Source organism: Bombina bombina, chromosome 4, assembly GCF_027579735.1.
Source record: "Bombina bombina isolate aBomBom1 chromosome 4, aBomBom1.pri, whole genome shotgun sequence".
Lineage (NCBI taxonomy): Eukaryota > Metazoa > Chordata > Amphibia > Anura > Bombinatoridae > Bombina > Bombina bombina.
Window position 1 is genome coordinate 17,554,911 of NC_069502.1, and position 17,738 is coordinate 17,572,648.

A 17,738-nucleotide genomic window follows, 5' to 3' on the forward strand; every position below is an offset into this window, starting at 1 on the left:
GTATAACTTTAGTCTGTTTTCCTGTATAACTACAGTGTGAATTACTGTGTAACTTTAGTCTGTTTTCCTGTATAACTACAGTGTGCATACCTGTATAACTTTAGTCTGTTATCCTATATAACTACAGTGTGCATTCCTGTATAACTTTAGTCTGGTTTCCTGTATAACTACAGTGTGCATTCCTGAATAGCTTTAGTCTGTTATCCTGTATAACTACATTGTGCATTCCTGTATAAATTTAGTCTGGTTTCCTGTATAACTACAGTGTGCATTCCTGAATAGCTTTAGTCTGTTATCCTATATAACTACAGTGTGCATTCCTGTATAACATTAGTCTGTTTTCCTGTATAACTACATTGTGCATTCCTCTATAACTTTAGTCTTTTATCCTAAATAACTACAGTGTGCATTCCTGTATAACTTTAGTCTGTTTTACTGTATAACTACAGTGTGCATTCCTGTATAACTTTAGTCTGTTTTCCTTTATAACTACAGTGTGCGTTACTGTGTAACTTTAGTCTGTTATTCTATATAACTACAGTGTGCATTCCTGTATAACTTTAGTCTGTTTTCCTGTATAACTACAGTGTGCATTACTGTGTAACTTTAGTCTGTTTTCCTATATAACTATAGTGTGCTTTCCTGTATAACTTTAGTCTGTTATCCTATATAACTACTGTGCTGAAAGTGTGTGTGGTGTGTGCTATTGTCAGACCTTTTAAGCTCACAATGCTGCCCCAATTCTGATATTCTCCCAATATCAGAGATATTCAAGGTGTGTATGTGGGGGGTGGGGAGCGCTAATGGTTATAGCTGTGAGTAGGACTAAATATTAGTGATAATTATATATATTATCTATATTTTATAAATGATTTATTAATGGCAATTCAATGCTACCTATCAATATGTTGTGACTAGATATCTCTGTGATAGTTGTGACTAGATATCTCTGTGATAGTGAACTATATTATGTTCTGTGTGTATGCCTTTATGAACCTTGTGATGAGGTGTACCTTTAGATATTTAAACACTCTTATGTATTCTATAGTGATGACACCAAAACTTATATATATTAAAAAAGTATATGTTTTATATATAAAAATTCACATATAACAATTCACCTATTACACAAACAAATTGCACAAATAAAAATGGTTTCAATAACCACCAATTGCTTAAATCTATAAAAACATGTTAATTCTCAAAAAAAGGCTACTTGAGTTTTTTGCTATTTGATGTTTTATCAAAAACTCCGGTGCATACTCTCTTGTATGTGCATAAATTGAACCTTTGGATATTGTATACTGTTGTTGCAAAAGCGTATAGTAAAAAAGTTGTGGCCACAACTGAGTTCGTTGAATTCTTAAGTGTCTCCAAATCCTATATAACTACAGTGTGCATTACTGTAAAACTTTAGTCTGTTTTCCTGTATAACTACAGTGTGCATTCCTGTATATACTTGAAAACGAGATAAATCTCAATGTATCCTTCCTGGTAAAATATTTTATAAATAAATAAATAAATAAATAACTTTAGTCTGTTTCCTGTATAACTACAGTGTGCATTCCTGTATAACTTTAGTCTGTTTTCCTGTATAACTACAGTGTGCATTCATGTATAACTTTAGTCTGTTTTCTTTATAACTACAGTGTGCATTCCTGAATAACTTTAGTCTGTTTTCCTGTATAACTACAGTGTGCATTCCTGTATAACATTAGTCTGTTTTCCTGTATAACTACACTGTGCATTCCTGTATAACTTTAGTCTGTTATCCTATATAACTACAGTGTGCATTCCTGTATAACTTTAGTCTGTTTTCCTGTATAACTACAGTGTGCATTCCTGTATAACTTTAGTCTGTTATCCTATATAACTACAGTGTGCATTCCTGTATAACTTTAGTCTGTTATCCTATATAACTACAGTGTGCATTCCTGTATAACTTTAGTCTGTTTTCCTATATAACTATAGTGTGCTTTCCTGTATAACTTTAGTCTGTTATCCTATATAACTACTGTGCTGAAAGTGTGTGTGGTGTGTGCTATTGTCAGAACTTTTAAGCTCACAATGCTGCCCCAATACAGTGTGCATACCTGTATAGCTTTAGTCTGTTATCCTATATAACTAAAGTGTGCATTCCTGTATAACTTTAGTCTTTTTACCTGTATAACTACAGTGTACATTCCTGTATAACTTTAGTCTGTTTTCCTGTATAACTACAGTGTGCATACCTGTATAACTTTAGTCTGTTATCCTATATAACTACAGTGTGCATTCCTGTATAACTTTAGTCTGTTTTCCTGTATAACTACAGTGTGTATTCCTGAATAGCTTTAGTCTGTTATCCTGTATAACTGCAGTGTCCATTCCTCTATAACTTTAGTCTTTTATCCTAAATAACTACAGTGTGCATTCCTGTATAACTTTAGTCTGTTATCCTATATAACTACAGTGTTGCATTCCTGTATAACTTTAGTCTGTTTTTTGTATAACTACAGTGTGCCTTTCCTGTATAACTTTAGTCCTGTTTTCCTGTATAACTACAGTGTGCATTACTGTGTAACTTTAGTGTGTTATTCTATATAACTACAGTGTGCACTCCTGTATACTTTAGTCTGTTTTCCTGTATAACTACAGTGTGCATTCCTGTATAACTTTAGTCTGTTTTCCTGTATAACTACAGTGTGAATTACTGTGTAACTTTAGTCTGTTTTCCTGTATAACTACAGTGTGCATACCTGTATAACTTTAGTCTGTTATCCTATATAACTACAGTGTGCATTCCTGTATAACTTTAGTCTGTTTTCCTGTATAACTACAGTGTGCATTCCTGAATAGCTTTAGTCTGTTATCCTGTATAACTACATTGTGCATTCCTGTATAACATTAGTCTGGTTTCCTGTATAACTACAGTGTGCATTCCTGAATAGCTTTAGTCTGTTATCCTATATAACTACAGTGTGCATTCCTGTATAACATTAGTCTGTTTTCCTGTATAACTACAGTGTGCATACCTGTATAACTTTAGTCTGTTATCCTATATAACTACAGTGTGCATTCCTGTATAACTTTAGTCTGTTATCCTATATAACTACAGTGTGCATTCCTGTATAGCTTTAGTCTGTTATCCTATATAACTACTGTGCTGAAAGTGTGTGTGGTGTGTGCTATTGTCAGACCTTTTAAGCTCACAATGCTGCCCCAATTCTGATATTCTCCCAATATCAGAGATATTCAAGGTGTGTATGTGGGGGGTGGGGAGCGCTAATGGTTATAGCTGTGAGTAGGACTAAATATTAGTGATAATTATATATATTATCTATATTTTATAAATGATTTATTAATGGCAATTCAATGCTACCTATCAATATGTTGTGACTAGATATCTCTGTGATAGTTGTGACTAGATATCTCTGTGATAGTGAACTATATTATGTTCTGTGTGTATGCCTTTATGAACCTTGTGATGAGGTGTACCTTTAGATATTTAAACACTCTTATGTATTCTATAGTGATGACACCAAAACTTATATATATTAAAAAAGTATATGTTTTATATATAAAAATTCACATATAACAATTCACCTATTACACAAACAAATTGCACAAATAAAAATGGTTTCAATAACCACCAATTGCTTAAATCTATAAAAACATGTTAATTCTCAAAAAAAGGCTACTTGAGTTTTTTGCTATTTGATGTTTTATCAAAAACTCCGGTGCATACTCTCTTGTATGTGCATAAATTGAACCTTTGGATATTGTATACTGTTGTTGCAAAAGCGTATAGTAAAAAAGTTGTGGCCACAACTGAGTTCGTTGAATTCTTAAGTGTCTCCAAATCCTATATAACTACAGTGTGCATTACTGTAAAACTTTAGTCTGTTTTCCTGTATAACTACAGTGTGCATTCCTGTATATACTTGAAAACGAGATAAATCTCAATGTATCCTTCCTGGTAAAATATTTTATAAATAAATAAATAAATAAATAACTTTAGTCTGTTTCCTGTATAACTACAGTGTGCATTCCTGTATAACTTTAGTCTGTTTTCCTGTATAACTACAGTGTGCATTCATGTATAACTTTAGTCTGTTTTCTTTATAACTACAGTGTGCATTCCTGAATAACTTTAGTCTGTTTTCCTGTATAACTACAGTGTGCATTCCTGTATAACATTAGTCTGTTTTCCTGTATAACTACAGTGTGCATTCCTGTATAACTTTAGTCTGTTTTCCTATATAACTACAGTGTGCATTCCTGTATAACTTTAGTCTGTTTTCCTGTATAACTACAGTGTGCATTCCTGTATAACTTTAGTCTGTTATCCTATATAACTACAGTGTGCATTCCTGTATAACTTTAGTCTGTTATCCTATATAACTACAGTGTGCATTCCTGTATAACTTTAGTCTGTTTTTTTGTATAACTACAGTGTGCATTCCTGCATAACTTTAGTCTGTTTTTTGTATAACTACAGTGTGCATTACTGTATAACTTTAGTCTGTTATCCTGTATAACTACAGTGTGCATTCCTGAATAACTTTAGTCTGTTTTCCTGTATAACTACAGTGTGCATTCCTGTATAACATTAGTCTGTTTTCCTGTATAACTACAGTGTGCATACCTGTATAACTTTAGTCTGTTATCCTATATAACTACAGTGTGCATTCCTGTATAACTTTAGTCTGTTTTCCTGTATAACTATTGTGTACATTCCTGTATAGCTTTAGTTTGTTTTCCTGTATAACTACAGTGTGCATTCCTGTATAGCTTTAATATGTTTCCCTGTATAACTACAGTGTGCATTCCTGTATAACTTTAGTCTGTTATCCTATATAACTACAGTGTGCATTCCTGTATAGCTTTAGTCTGTTATCCTATATATCTACAGTGTGCATTCCTCTATAACTTTAGTCTGTAATCCTATATAACTACAGTGTGCATTCCTGTATAACTTTAGTCTGTTTTCCTGTATAACTACAGTGTGCATTCTTGTATACCTTTAGTCTGTTTTCCTGTATAACTACAGTGTGCATTCTTGTATACCTTTAGTCTGTTTTCCTGTATAACTACAGTGTGCATTCTTGTATAACTTTAGTCTGTTTTCCTGTATAACTACAGTGTACATTTCAGTATAACATTAGTCTGTTTCCCTGTATAACTACAGTGTGCATTCCTGTATAACTTTAGTCTGTTTTCCTGTATAACTACAGTGTGCATTCCTGTATAACTTTAGTCTGTTTTCCTGTATAACTACAGTGTGCATACCTGTATAACTTTAGTCTGTTATCCTATATAACTACAGTGTGCATTCCTGTATAACTTTAGTCTGTTATCCTATATAACTACAGTGTGCATTCCTGTATAGCTTTAGTCTGTTATCCTATATAACTACAGTGTGCATTCCTCTATAACTTTAGTCTGTAATCCTATATAACTACAGAGTGCGTTCCTGTATAACTTTAGTCTGTTTTCCTGTATAACTACAGTGTGCATTCTTGTATACCTTTAGTCTGTTTTCCTGTATAACTACAGTGTGCATTCTTGTATACCTTTAGTCTGTTTTCCTGTATAACTACAGTGTGCATTCTTGTATAACTTTAGTCTGTTTTCCTGTATAACTACAGTGTACATTTCAGTATAACATTAGTCTGTTTCCCTGTATAACTACAGTGTGCATTCCTGTATAACTTTAGCCTGTTTTCCTGTATAACTACAGTGTGCATTCCTGTATAACTTTAGCCTGTTTTCCTGTATAACTACAGTGTGCATACCTGTATAACTTTAGTCTGCTATCCTATATAACTACAGTGTGCATTCCTGTATAACTTTAATCTGTTTTCCTGTATAACTACAGTGTGCATTCCTGAATAGCTTTAGTCTGTTATCCTGTATAACTACAGTGTGCATTCCTCTATAACTTTAGTATTTTATCCTAAATAACTACAGTGTGCATTCCTGTATAACTTTAGTCTGTTATCCTATATAACTACAGTGTGCATTCCTGTAAAACTTTAGTCTGTTTTCCTGTATAACTACAGTGTGCATTCCTGTATAACTTTAGTCTGTTTTCCTGTATAACTACAGTGTGCATTCCTGTATAACTTTAGTCTGTTTTCCTTTATAACTACAGTGTGCATTACTGTGTAACTTTAGTCTGTTATTCTATATAACTACAGTGTGCATTCCTGTATAACTTTAGTCTGTTTTCCTGTATAACTACAGTGTGCATTCCTGTATAACTTTAGTCTGTTTTCCTGTATAACTACAGTGTGCATTACTGTGTAACTTTAGTCTGTTTTCCTATATAACTATAGTGTGCTTTCCTGTATAACTTTAGTCTGTTATCTAATATAACTACTGTGCTGAAAGTGTGTGTGGCGTGTGCTATTGTCAGACCTTTTAAGCTCACAATGCTGCCCAAATTCTGATATTCTCCCAATATCAGAGATATTCAAGGTGTGTATGTTGTGTATGTAACTTTAGTCTTTTATCCTAAATAACTACAGTGTGCATTCCTGTATAACTTTAGTCTGTTATCCTATATAACTACAGTGTGCATTCCTGTATAACTTTAGTCTGTTTTCCTGTATAACTACAGTGTGCATACCTGTATAACTTTAGTCTGTTATCCTATATAACTACAGTGTGCATTCCTGTATACCTTTAGTCTGTTTTCCTGTATAACTACAGTGTGCATTCCTGAATAGCTTTAGTCTGTAATCCTGTATAACTACAGTGTGCATTCCTGTATAACTTTAGTCTATTTTCCTGTATAACTACAGTGTGCATTCCTGTATAGCTTTAGTCTGTTATCCTATATAACTACAGTGTGCATTCCTCTATAACTTTAGTCTGTTTTCCTATATAACTACAGTGTGCATTCCTGTATAACTTTAGTCTGTTTTCCTGTATAACTACAGTGTGCATACCTGTATAACTTTAGTCTGTTATCCTATATAACTACAGTGTGCATTCCTGTATAACTTTAGTCTATTTTCCTGTATAACTACAGTGTGCATTCCTGTATAGCTTTAGTCTGTTATCCTATATAACTACAGTGTGCATTCCTGTATTGCTTTAGTCTGTTATCCTATATAACTACAGTGTGCATTCTTGTATACCTTTAGTCTGTTTTCCTGTATAACTACAGTGTGCATTCTTGTATACCTTTAGTCTGTTTTCCTGTATAACTACAGTGTGCATTCCTCTATAGCTTTAGTCTGTTATCTTATATAACTACAGTGTGCATTCCTGTATAGCTTTAGTCTGTTATCCTGTATAACTACAGTGTACATTTCAGTATAACATTAGTCTGTTTCCCTGTATAACTACAGTGTGCATTCCTGTATAACTTTAGTCTGTTTTCCTGTATAACTACAGTGTGCATTCCTGTATAACTTTAGTCTGTTTTCCTGTATAACTACAGTGTGCATTCTTGTATACCTTTAGTCTGTTTTCCTGTATAACTACAGTGTACATTTCTGAATCACTTTAGTCTGTTTCCCTGTATAACTACAGTATGCATTCCTGTATAGCTTTAGTATGTTTCCCTGTATAACTACAGTGTGCATTCCTCTATAGCTTTAGTCTGTTATCTTATATAACTAAAGTGTGCATACCTGTATAGCTTTAGTCTGTTATCTTATATAACTACAGTGTGCATACCTGTATAGCTTTAGTCTGTTATCCTATATAACTAAAGTTTGCATTCCTGTATAACTTTAGTCTTTTTACCTGTATAACTATAGTGTGCATTCCTATATAACTTTAGTCTGTTTTCCTGTATAACTACAGTGTGCATACCTGTATAACTTTAGTCTGTTATCCTGTATAACTACAGTGTGCATTCCTGAATAGCTTTAGTCTGTTATCCTGTATAACTACAGTGTGCATTCCTCTATAACTTTAGTTTTTTATCCTAAATAACTACAGTGTGCATTCCTGTATAACTTTAGTCTGTTATCCTATATAACTACAGTGTGCATTCCTGTATAACTTTAGTCTGTTATTCTATATAACTACAGTGTGCATTCCTGTATAACTTTAGTCTGTTTTCCTGTATAACTATAGTGTGCTTTCCTGTATAACTTTAGTCTGTTATCTAATATAACTACTGTGCTGAAAGTGTGTGTGGCGTGTGCTATTGTCAGACCTTTTAAGCTCACAATGCTGCCCCAATTCTGATATTCTCCCAATATCAGAGATATTCAAGGTGTGTATGTTGTGTATGTAACTTTAGTCTTTTATCCTAAATAACTACAGTGTGCATTCCTGTATAACTTTAGTCTGTTATCCTATATAACTACAGTGTGCATTCCTGTATAACATTAGTCTGTTTCCTGTATAACTAAAGTGTGCATTCCTGTATAACTTTAGTCTTTTTACCTGTATAACTACAGTGTAAATTCCTGTATAACTTTAGTCTGTTTTCCTGTATAACTACAGTGTGCATACCTGTATAACTTTAGTCTGTTATCCTATATAACTACAGTGTGTATTCCTGTATAACTTTAATCTGTTTTCCTGTATAACTACAGTGTGCATTCCTGAATAGCTTTAGTCTGTTATCCTGTATAACTACAGTGTGCATTCCTCTATAACTTAAGTCTTTTATCCTAAATAACTACAGTGTGCATTCCTGTATAACTTTAGTCTGTTATCCTATATAACTACAGTGTGCATTCCTGTAAAACTTTAGTCTGTTTTCCTGTATAACTACAGTGTGCATTCCTGTATAACTTTAGTCTGTTTTCCTGAATAACTACAGTGTGCATTCCTGTATAACTTTAGTCTGTTTTCCTGTATAACTACAGTGTGCATTCCTGTATAACTTTAGTCTGTTTTCCTTTATAACTACAGTGTGCATTCCTGTATAACTTTAGTCTGTTTTCCTTTATAACTACAGTGTGCATTACTGTGTAACTTTAGTCTGTTATTCTATATAACTACAGTGTGCATTCCTGTATAACTTTAGTCTGTTTTCCTGTATAACTACAGTGTGCATTCCTGTATAACTTTAGTCTGTTTTCCTGTATAACTACAGTGTGCATTACTGTGTAACTTTAGTCTGTTTTCCTATATAACTATAGTGTGCTTTCCTGTATAACTTTAGTCTGTTATCCTATATAACTAGTGTGCTGAAAGTGTGTGTGGCGTGTGCTATTGTCAGACCTTTTAAGCTCACAATGCTGCCCCAATTCTGATATTCTCCCAATATCAGAGATATTCAAGGTGTGTATGTTGTGTATGTAACTTTAGTCTTTTATCCTAAATAACTACAGTGTGCATTCCTGTATAACTTTAGTCTGTTATCCTATATAACTAGTGTGCATTCCTGTATAACTTTAGTCTGTTTTCCTATATAACTACAGTGTGCATTCCTGTATACCTTTAGTCTGTTTTCCTGTATAACTACAGTGTGCATTCCTGAATAGCTTTAGTCTGTAATCCTGTATAACTACAGTGTGCATTCCTGTATAACTTTAGTCTGGTTTCCTGTATAACTACAGTGTGCATTCCTGAATAGCTTTAGTCTGTTATCCTGTATAACTACATTGTGCATTCCTGTATAAATTTAGTCTGGTTTCCTGTATAACTACAGTGTGCATTCCTGAATAGCTTTAGTCTGGTTTCCTGTATAACTACAGTGTGCATTCCTGTATAACTTTAGTCTGTTATCCTATATAACTAGTGTGCTGAAAGTGTGTGTGGCGTGTGCTATTGTCAGACCTTTTAAGCTCACAATGCTGCCCCAATTCTGATATTCTCCCAATATCAGAGATATTCAAGGTGTGTATGTTGTGTATGTAACTTTAGTCTTTTATCCTAAATAACTACAGTGTGCATTCCTGTATAACTTTAGTCTGTTATCCTATATAACTAGTGTGCATTCCTGTATAACTTTAGTCTGTTTTCCTATATAACTACAGTGTGCATTCCTGTATACCTTTAGTCTGTTTTCCTGTATAACTACAGTGTGCATTCCTGAATAGCTTTAGTCTGTAATCCTGTATAACTACAGTGTGCATTCCTGTATAACTTTAGTCTGGTTTCCTGTATAACTACAGTGTGCATTCCTGAATAGCTTTAGTCTGTTATCCTGTATAACTACATTGTGCATTCCTGTATAAATTTAGTCTGGTTTCCTGTATAACTACAGTGTGCATTCCTGAATAGCTTTAGTCTGTTATCCTATATAACTACAGTGTGCATTCCTGTATAACATTAGTCTGTTTTCCTGTATAACTACATTGTGCATTCCTCTATAACTTTAGTCTTTTATCCTAAATAACTACAGTGTGCATTCCTGTATAACTTTAGTCTGTTTTACTGTATAACTACAGTGTGCATTCCTGTATAACTTTAGACTGTTTTCCTTTATAACTACAGTGTGCATTACTGTGTAACTTTAGTCTGTTATTCTATATAACTACAGTGTGCATTCCTGTATAACTTTAGTCTGTTTTCCTGTATAACTACAGTGTGCATTCCTGTATAACTTTAGTCTGTTTTCCTGTATAACTACAGTGTGCATTACTGTGTAACTTTAGTCTGTTTTCCTATATAACTATAGTGTGCTTTCCTGTATAACTTTAGTCTGTTATCCTATATAACTAGTGTGCTGAAAGTGTGTGTGGCGTGTGCTATTGTCAGACCTTTTAAGCTCACAATGCTGCCCCAATTCTGATATTCTCCCAATATCAGAGATATTCAAGGTGTGTATGTTGTGTATGTAACTTTAGTCTTTTATCCTAAATAACTACAGTGTGCATTCCTGTATAACTTTAGTCTGTTATCCTATATAACTACAGTGTGCATTCCTGTATAACTTTAGTCTGTTTTCCTGTATAACTACAGTGTGCATACCTGTATAACTTTAGTCTGTTATCCTATATAACTACAGTGTGCATTCCTGTATACCTTTAGTCTGTTTTACTGTATAACTACAGTGTGCATTCCTGAATAGCTTTAGTCTGTAATCCTGTATAACTACAGTGTGCATTCCTGTATAACTTTAGTCTGGTTTCCTGTATAACTACAGTGTGCATTCCTGAATAGCTTTAGTCTGTTATCCTGTATAACTACATTGTGCATTCCTGTATAAATTTAGTCTGGTTTCCTGTATAACTACAGTGTGCATTCCTGAATAGCTTTAGTCTGTTATCCTATATAACTACAGTGTGCATTCCTGTATAACATTAGTCTGTTTTCCTGTATAACTACATTGTGCATTCCTCTATAACTTTAGTCTTTTATCCTAAATAACTACAGTGTGCATTCCTGTATAACTTTAGTCTGTTTTACTGTATAACTACAGTGTGCATTCCTGTATAACTTTAGTCTGTTTTCCTTTATAACTACAGTGTGCATTACTGTGTAACTTTAGTCTGTTATTCTATATAACTACAGTGTGCATTCCTGTATAACTTTAGTCTGTTTTCCTGTATAACTACAGTGTGCATTACTGTGTAACTTTAGTCTGTTTTCCTATATAACTATAGTGTGCTTTCCTGTATAACTTTAGTCTGTTATCCTATATAACTACTGTGCTGAAAGTGTGTGTGGTGTGTGCTATTGTCAGAACTTTTAAGCTCACAATGCTGCCCCAATACAGTGTGCATACCTGTATAGCTTTAGTCTGTTATCCTATATAACTAAAGTGTGCATTCCTGTATAACTTTAGTCTTTTTACCTGTATAACTACAGTGTACATTCCTGTATAACTTTAGTCTGTTTTCCTGTATAACTACAGTGTGCATACCTGTATAACTTTAGTCTGTTATCCTATATAACTACAGTGTGCATTCCTGTATAACTTTAGTCTGTTTTCCTGTATAACTACAGTGTGCATTCCTGAATAGCTTTAGTCTGTTATCCTGTATAACTGCAGTGTCCATTCCTCTATAACTTTAGTCTTTTATCCTAAATAACTACAGTGTGCATTCCTGTATAACTTTAGTCTGTTATCCTATATAACTACAGTGTGCATTCCTGTATAACTTTAGTCTGTTTTTTGTATAACTACAGTGTGCATTCCTGTATAACTTTAGTCTGTTTTCCTGTATAACTACAGTGTGCATTACTGTGTAACTTTAGTGTGTTATTCTATAAAACTACAGTGTGCACTCCTGTATAACTTTAGTCTGTTTTCCTGTATAACTACAGTGTGCATTCCTGTATAACTTTAGTCTGTTTTCCTGTATAACTACAGTGTGAATTACTGTGTAACTTTAGTCTGTTTTCCTGTATAACTACAGTGTGCATACCTGTATAACTTTAGTCTGTTATCCTATATAACTACAGTGTGCATTCCTGTATAACTTTAGTCTGGTTTCCTGTATAACTACAGTGTGCATTCCTGAATAGCTTTAGTCTGTTATCCTGTATAACTACATTGTGCATTCCTGTATAAATTTAGTCTGGTTTCCTGTATAACTACAGTGTGCATTCCTGAATAGCTTTAGTCTGTTATCCTATATAACTACAGTGTGCATTCCTGTATAACATTAGTCTGTTTTCCTGTATAACTACATTGTGCATTCCTCTATAACTTTAGTCTTTTATCCTAAATAACTACAGTGTGCATTCCTGTATAACTTTAGTCTGTTTTACTGTATAACTACAGTGTGCATTCCTGTATAACTTTAGTCTGTTTTCCTTTATAACTACAGTGTGCGTTACTGTGTAACTTTAGTCTGTTATTCTATATAACTACAGTGTGCATTCCTGTATAACTTTAGTCTGTTTTCCTGTATAACTACAGTGTGCATTACTGTGTAACTTTAGTCTGTTTTCCTATATAACTATAGTGTGCTTTCCTGTATAACTTTAGTCTGTTATCCTATATAACTACTGTGCTGAAAGTGTGTGTGGTGTGTGCTATTGTCAGACCTTTTAAGCTCACAATGCTGCCCCAATTCTGATATTCTCCCAATATCAGAGATATTCAAGGTGTGTATGTGGGGGGTGGGGAGCGCTAATGGTTATAGCTGTGAGTAGGACTAAATATTAGTGATAATTATATATATTATCTATATTTTATAAATGATTTATTAATGGCAATTCAATGCTACCTATCAATATGTTGTGACTAGATATCTCTGTGATAGTTGTGACTAGATATCTCTGTGATAGTGAACTATATTATGTTCTGTGTGTATGCCTTTATGAACCTTGTGATGAGGTGTACCTTTAGATATTTAAACACTCTTATGTATTCTATAGTGATGACACCAAAACTTATATATATTAAAAAAGTATATGTTTTATATATAAAAATTCACATATAACAATTCACCTATTACACAAACAAATTGCACAAATAAAAATGGTTTCAATAACCACCAATTGCTTAAATCTATAAAAACATGTTAATTCTCAAAAAAAGGCTACTTGAGTTTTTTGCTATTTGATGTTTTATCAAAAACTCCGGTGCATACTCTCTTGTATGTGCATAAATTGAACCTTTGGATATTGTATACTGTTGTTGCAAAAGCGTATAGTAAAAAAGTTGTGGCCACAACTGAGTTCGTTGAATTCTTAAGTGTCTCCAAATCCTATATAACTACAGTGTGCATTACTGTAAAACTTTAGTCTGTTTTCCTGTATAACTACAGTGTGCATTCCTGTATATACTTGAAAACGAGATAAATCTCAATGTATCCTTCCTGGTAAAATATTTTATAAATAAATAAATAAATAACTTTAGTCTGTTTCCTGTATAACTACAGTGTGCATTCCTGTATAACTTTAGTCTGTTTTCCTGTATAACTACAGTGTGCATTCATGTATAACTTTAGTCTGTTTTCTTTATAACTACAGTGTGCATTCCTGAATAACTTTAGTCTGTTTTCCTGTATAACTACAGTGTGCATTCCTGTATAACATTAGTCTGTTTTCCTGTATAACTACACTGTGCATTCCTGTATAACTTTAGTCTGTTATCCTATATAACTACAGTGTGCATTCCTGTATAACTTTAGTCTGTTTTCCTGTATAACTACAGTGTGCATTCCTGTATAACTTTAGTCTGTTATCCTATATAACTACAGTGTGCATTCCTGTATAACTTTAGTCTGTTATCCTATATAACTACAGTGTGCATTCCTGTATAACTTTAGTCTGTTTTTTTGTATAACTACAGTGTGCATTCCTGCATAACTTTAGTCTGTTTTTTGTATAACTACAGTGTGCATTACTGTATAACTTTAGTCTGTTATCCTGTATAACTACAGTGTGCATTCCTGAATAACTTTAGTCTGTTTTCCTGTATAACTACAGTGTGCACTCCTGTATAACATTAGTCTGTTTTCCTGTATAACTACAGTGTGCATACCTGTATAACTTTAGTCTGTTTTCCTGTATAACTACAGTGTGCATTACTGTGTAACTTTAGTGTGTTATTCTATATAACTACAGTGTGCACTCCTGTATAACTTTAGTCTGTTTTCCTGTATAACTACAGTGTGCATTCCTGTATAACTTTAGTCTGTTTTCCTGTATAACTACAGTGTGAATTACTGTGTAACTTTAGTCTGTTTTCCTGTATAACTACAGTGTGCATACCTGTATAACTTTAGTCTGTTATCCTATATAACTACAGTGTGCATTCCTGTATAACTTTAGTCTGGTTTCCTGTATAACTACAGTGTGCATTCCTGAATAGCTTTAGTCTGTTATCCTGTATAAATACATTGTGCATTCCTGTATAAATTTAGTCTGGTTTCCTGTATAACTACAGTGTGCATTCCTGAATAGCTTTAGTCTGTTATCCTATATAACTACAGTGTGCATTCCTGTATAACATTAGTCTGTTTTCCTGTATAACTACATTGTGCATTCCTCTATAACTTTAGTCTTTTATCCTAAATAACTACAGTGTGCATTCCTGTATAACTTTAGTCTGTTTTACTGTATAACTACAGTGTGCATTCCTGTATAACTTTAGTCTGTTTTCCTTTATAACTACAGTGTGCGTTACTGTGTAACTTTAGTCTGTTATTCTATATAACTACAGTGTGCATTCCTGTATAACTTTAGTCTGTTTTCCTGTATAACTACAGTGTGCATTACTGTGTAACTTTAGTCTGTTTTCCTATATAACTATAGTGTGCTTTCCTGTATAACTTTAGTCTGTTATCCTATATAACTACTGTGCTGAAAGTGTGTGTGGTGTGTGCTATTGTCAGACCTTTTAAGCTCACAATGCTGCCCCAATTCTGATATTCTCCCAATATCAGAGATATTCAAGGTGTGTATGTGGGGGGTGGGGAGCGCTAATGGTTATAGCTGTGAGTAGGACTAAATATTAGTGATAATTATATATATTATCTATATTTTATAAATGATTTATTAATGGCAATTCAATGCTACCTATCAATATGTTGTGACTAGATATCTCTGTGATAGTTGTGACTAGATATCTCTGTGATAGTGAACTATATTATGTTCTGTGTGTATGCCTTTATGAACCTTGTGATGAGGTGTACCTTTAGATATTTAAACACTCTTATGTATTCTATAGTGATGACACCAAAACTTATATATATTAAAAAAGTATATGTTTTATATATAAAAATTCACATATAACAATTCACCTATTACACAAACAAATTGCACAAATAAAAATGGTTTCAATAACCACCAATTGCTTAAATCTATAAAAACATGTTAATTCTCAAAAAAAGGCTACTTGAGTTTTTTGCTATTTGATGTTTTATCAAAAACTCCGGTGCATACTCTCTTGTATGTGCATAAATTGAACCTTTGGATATTGTATACTGTTGTTGCAAAAGCGTATAGTAAAAAAGTTGTGGCCACAACTGAGTTCGTTGAATTCTTAAGTGTCTCCAAATCCTATATAACTACAGTGTGCATTACTGTAAAACTTTAGTCTGTTTTCCTGTATAACTACAGTGTGCATTCCTGTATATACTTGAAAACGAGATAAATCTCAATGTATCCTTCCTGGTAAAATATTTTATAAATAAATAAATAAATAAATAACTTTAGTCTGTTTCCTGTATAACTACAGTGTGCATTCCTGTATAACTTTAATCTGTTTTCCTGTATAACTACAGTGTGCATTCATGTATAACTTTAGTCTGTTTTCTTTATAACTACAGTGTGCATTCCTGAATAACTTTAGTCTGTTTTCCTGTATAACTACAGTGTGCATTCCTGTATAACATTAGTCTGTTTTCCTGTATAACTACACTGTGCATTCCTGTATAACTTTAGTCTGTTATCCTATATAACTACAGTGTGCATTCCTGTATAACTTTAGTCTGTTTTCCTGTATAACTACAGTGTGCATTCCTGTATAACTTTAGTCTGTTATCCTATATAACTACAGTGTGCATTCCTGTATAACTTTAGTCTGTTATCCTATATAACTACAGTGTGCATTCCTGTATAACTTTAGTCTGTTTTTTTGTATAACTACAGTGTGCATTCCTGCATAACTTTAGTCTGTTTTTTGTATAACTACAGTGTGCATTACTGTATAACTTTAGTCTGTTATCCTGTATAACTACAGTGTGCATTCCTGAATAACTTTAGTCTGTTTTCCTGTATAACTACAGTGTGCACTCCTGTATAACATTAGTCTGTTTTCCTGTATAACTACAGTGTGCATACCTGTATAACTTTAGTCTGTTTTCCTGTATAACTACAGTGTGCATTACTGTGTAACTTTAGTGTGTTATTCTATATAACTACAGTGTGCACTCCTGTATAACTTTAGTCTGTTTTCCTGTATAACTACAGTGTGCATTCCTGTATAACTTTAGTCTGTTTTCCTGTATAACTACAGTGTGAATTACTGTGTAACTTTAGTCTGTTTTCCTGTATAACTACAGTGTGCATACCTGTATAACTTTAGTCTGTTATCCTATATAACTACAGTGTGCATTCCTGTATAACTTTAGTCTGGTTTCCTGTATAACTACAGTGTGCATTCCTGAATAGCTTTAGTCTGTTATCCTGTATAAATACATTGTGCATTCCTGTATAAATTTAGTCTGGTTTCCTGTATAACTACAGTGTGCATTCCTGAATAGCTTTAGTCTGTTATCCTATATAACTACAGTGTGCATTCCTGTATAACATTAGTCTGTTTTCCTGTATAACTACATTGTGCATTCCTCTATAACTTTAGTCTTTTATCCTAAATAACTACAGTGTGCATTCCTGTATAACTTTAGTCTGTTTTACTGTATAACTACAGTGTGCATTCCTGTATAACTTTAGTCTGTTTTCCTTTATAACTACAGTGTGCGTTACTGTGTAACTTTAGTCTGTTATTCTATATAACTACAGTGTGCATTCCTGTATAACTTTAGTCTGTTTTCCTGTATAACTACAGTGTGCATTACTGTGTAACTTTAGTCTGTTTTCCTATATAACTATAGTGTGCTTTCCTGTATAACTTTAGTCTGTTATCCTATATAACTACTGTGCTGAAAGTGTGTGTGGTGTGTGCTATTGTCAGACCTTTTAAGCTCACAATGCTGCCCCAATTCTGATATTCTCCCAATATCAGAGATATTCAAGGTGTGTATGTGGGGGGTGGGGAGCGCTAATGGTTATAGCTGTGAGTAGGACTAAATATTAGTGATAATTATATATATTATCTATATTTTATAAATGATTTATTAATGGCAATTCAATGCTACCTATCAATATGTTGTGACTAGATATCTCTGTGATAGTTGTGACTAGATATCTCTGTG

The 17,738-nt window shown here is 33.3% G+C and overlaps 1 protein-coding gene across 1 annotated transcript in view; it reads right to left on the bottom strand.

Moving 5' to 3' along the window:
• Nucleotides 1–17,738, bottom strand: part of LOC128656797 (vomeronasal type-2 receptor 26-like) — a 131,500-nt gene that overhangs the window by 87,407 nt on the left and 26,355 nt on the right. The window lies entirely within an intron of this gene.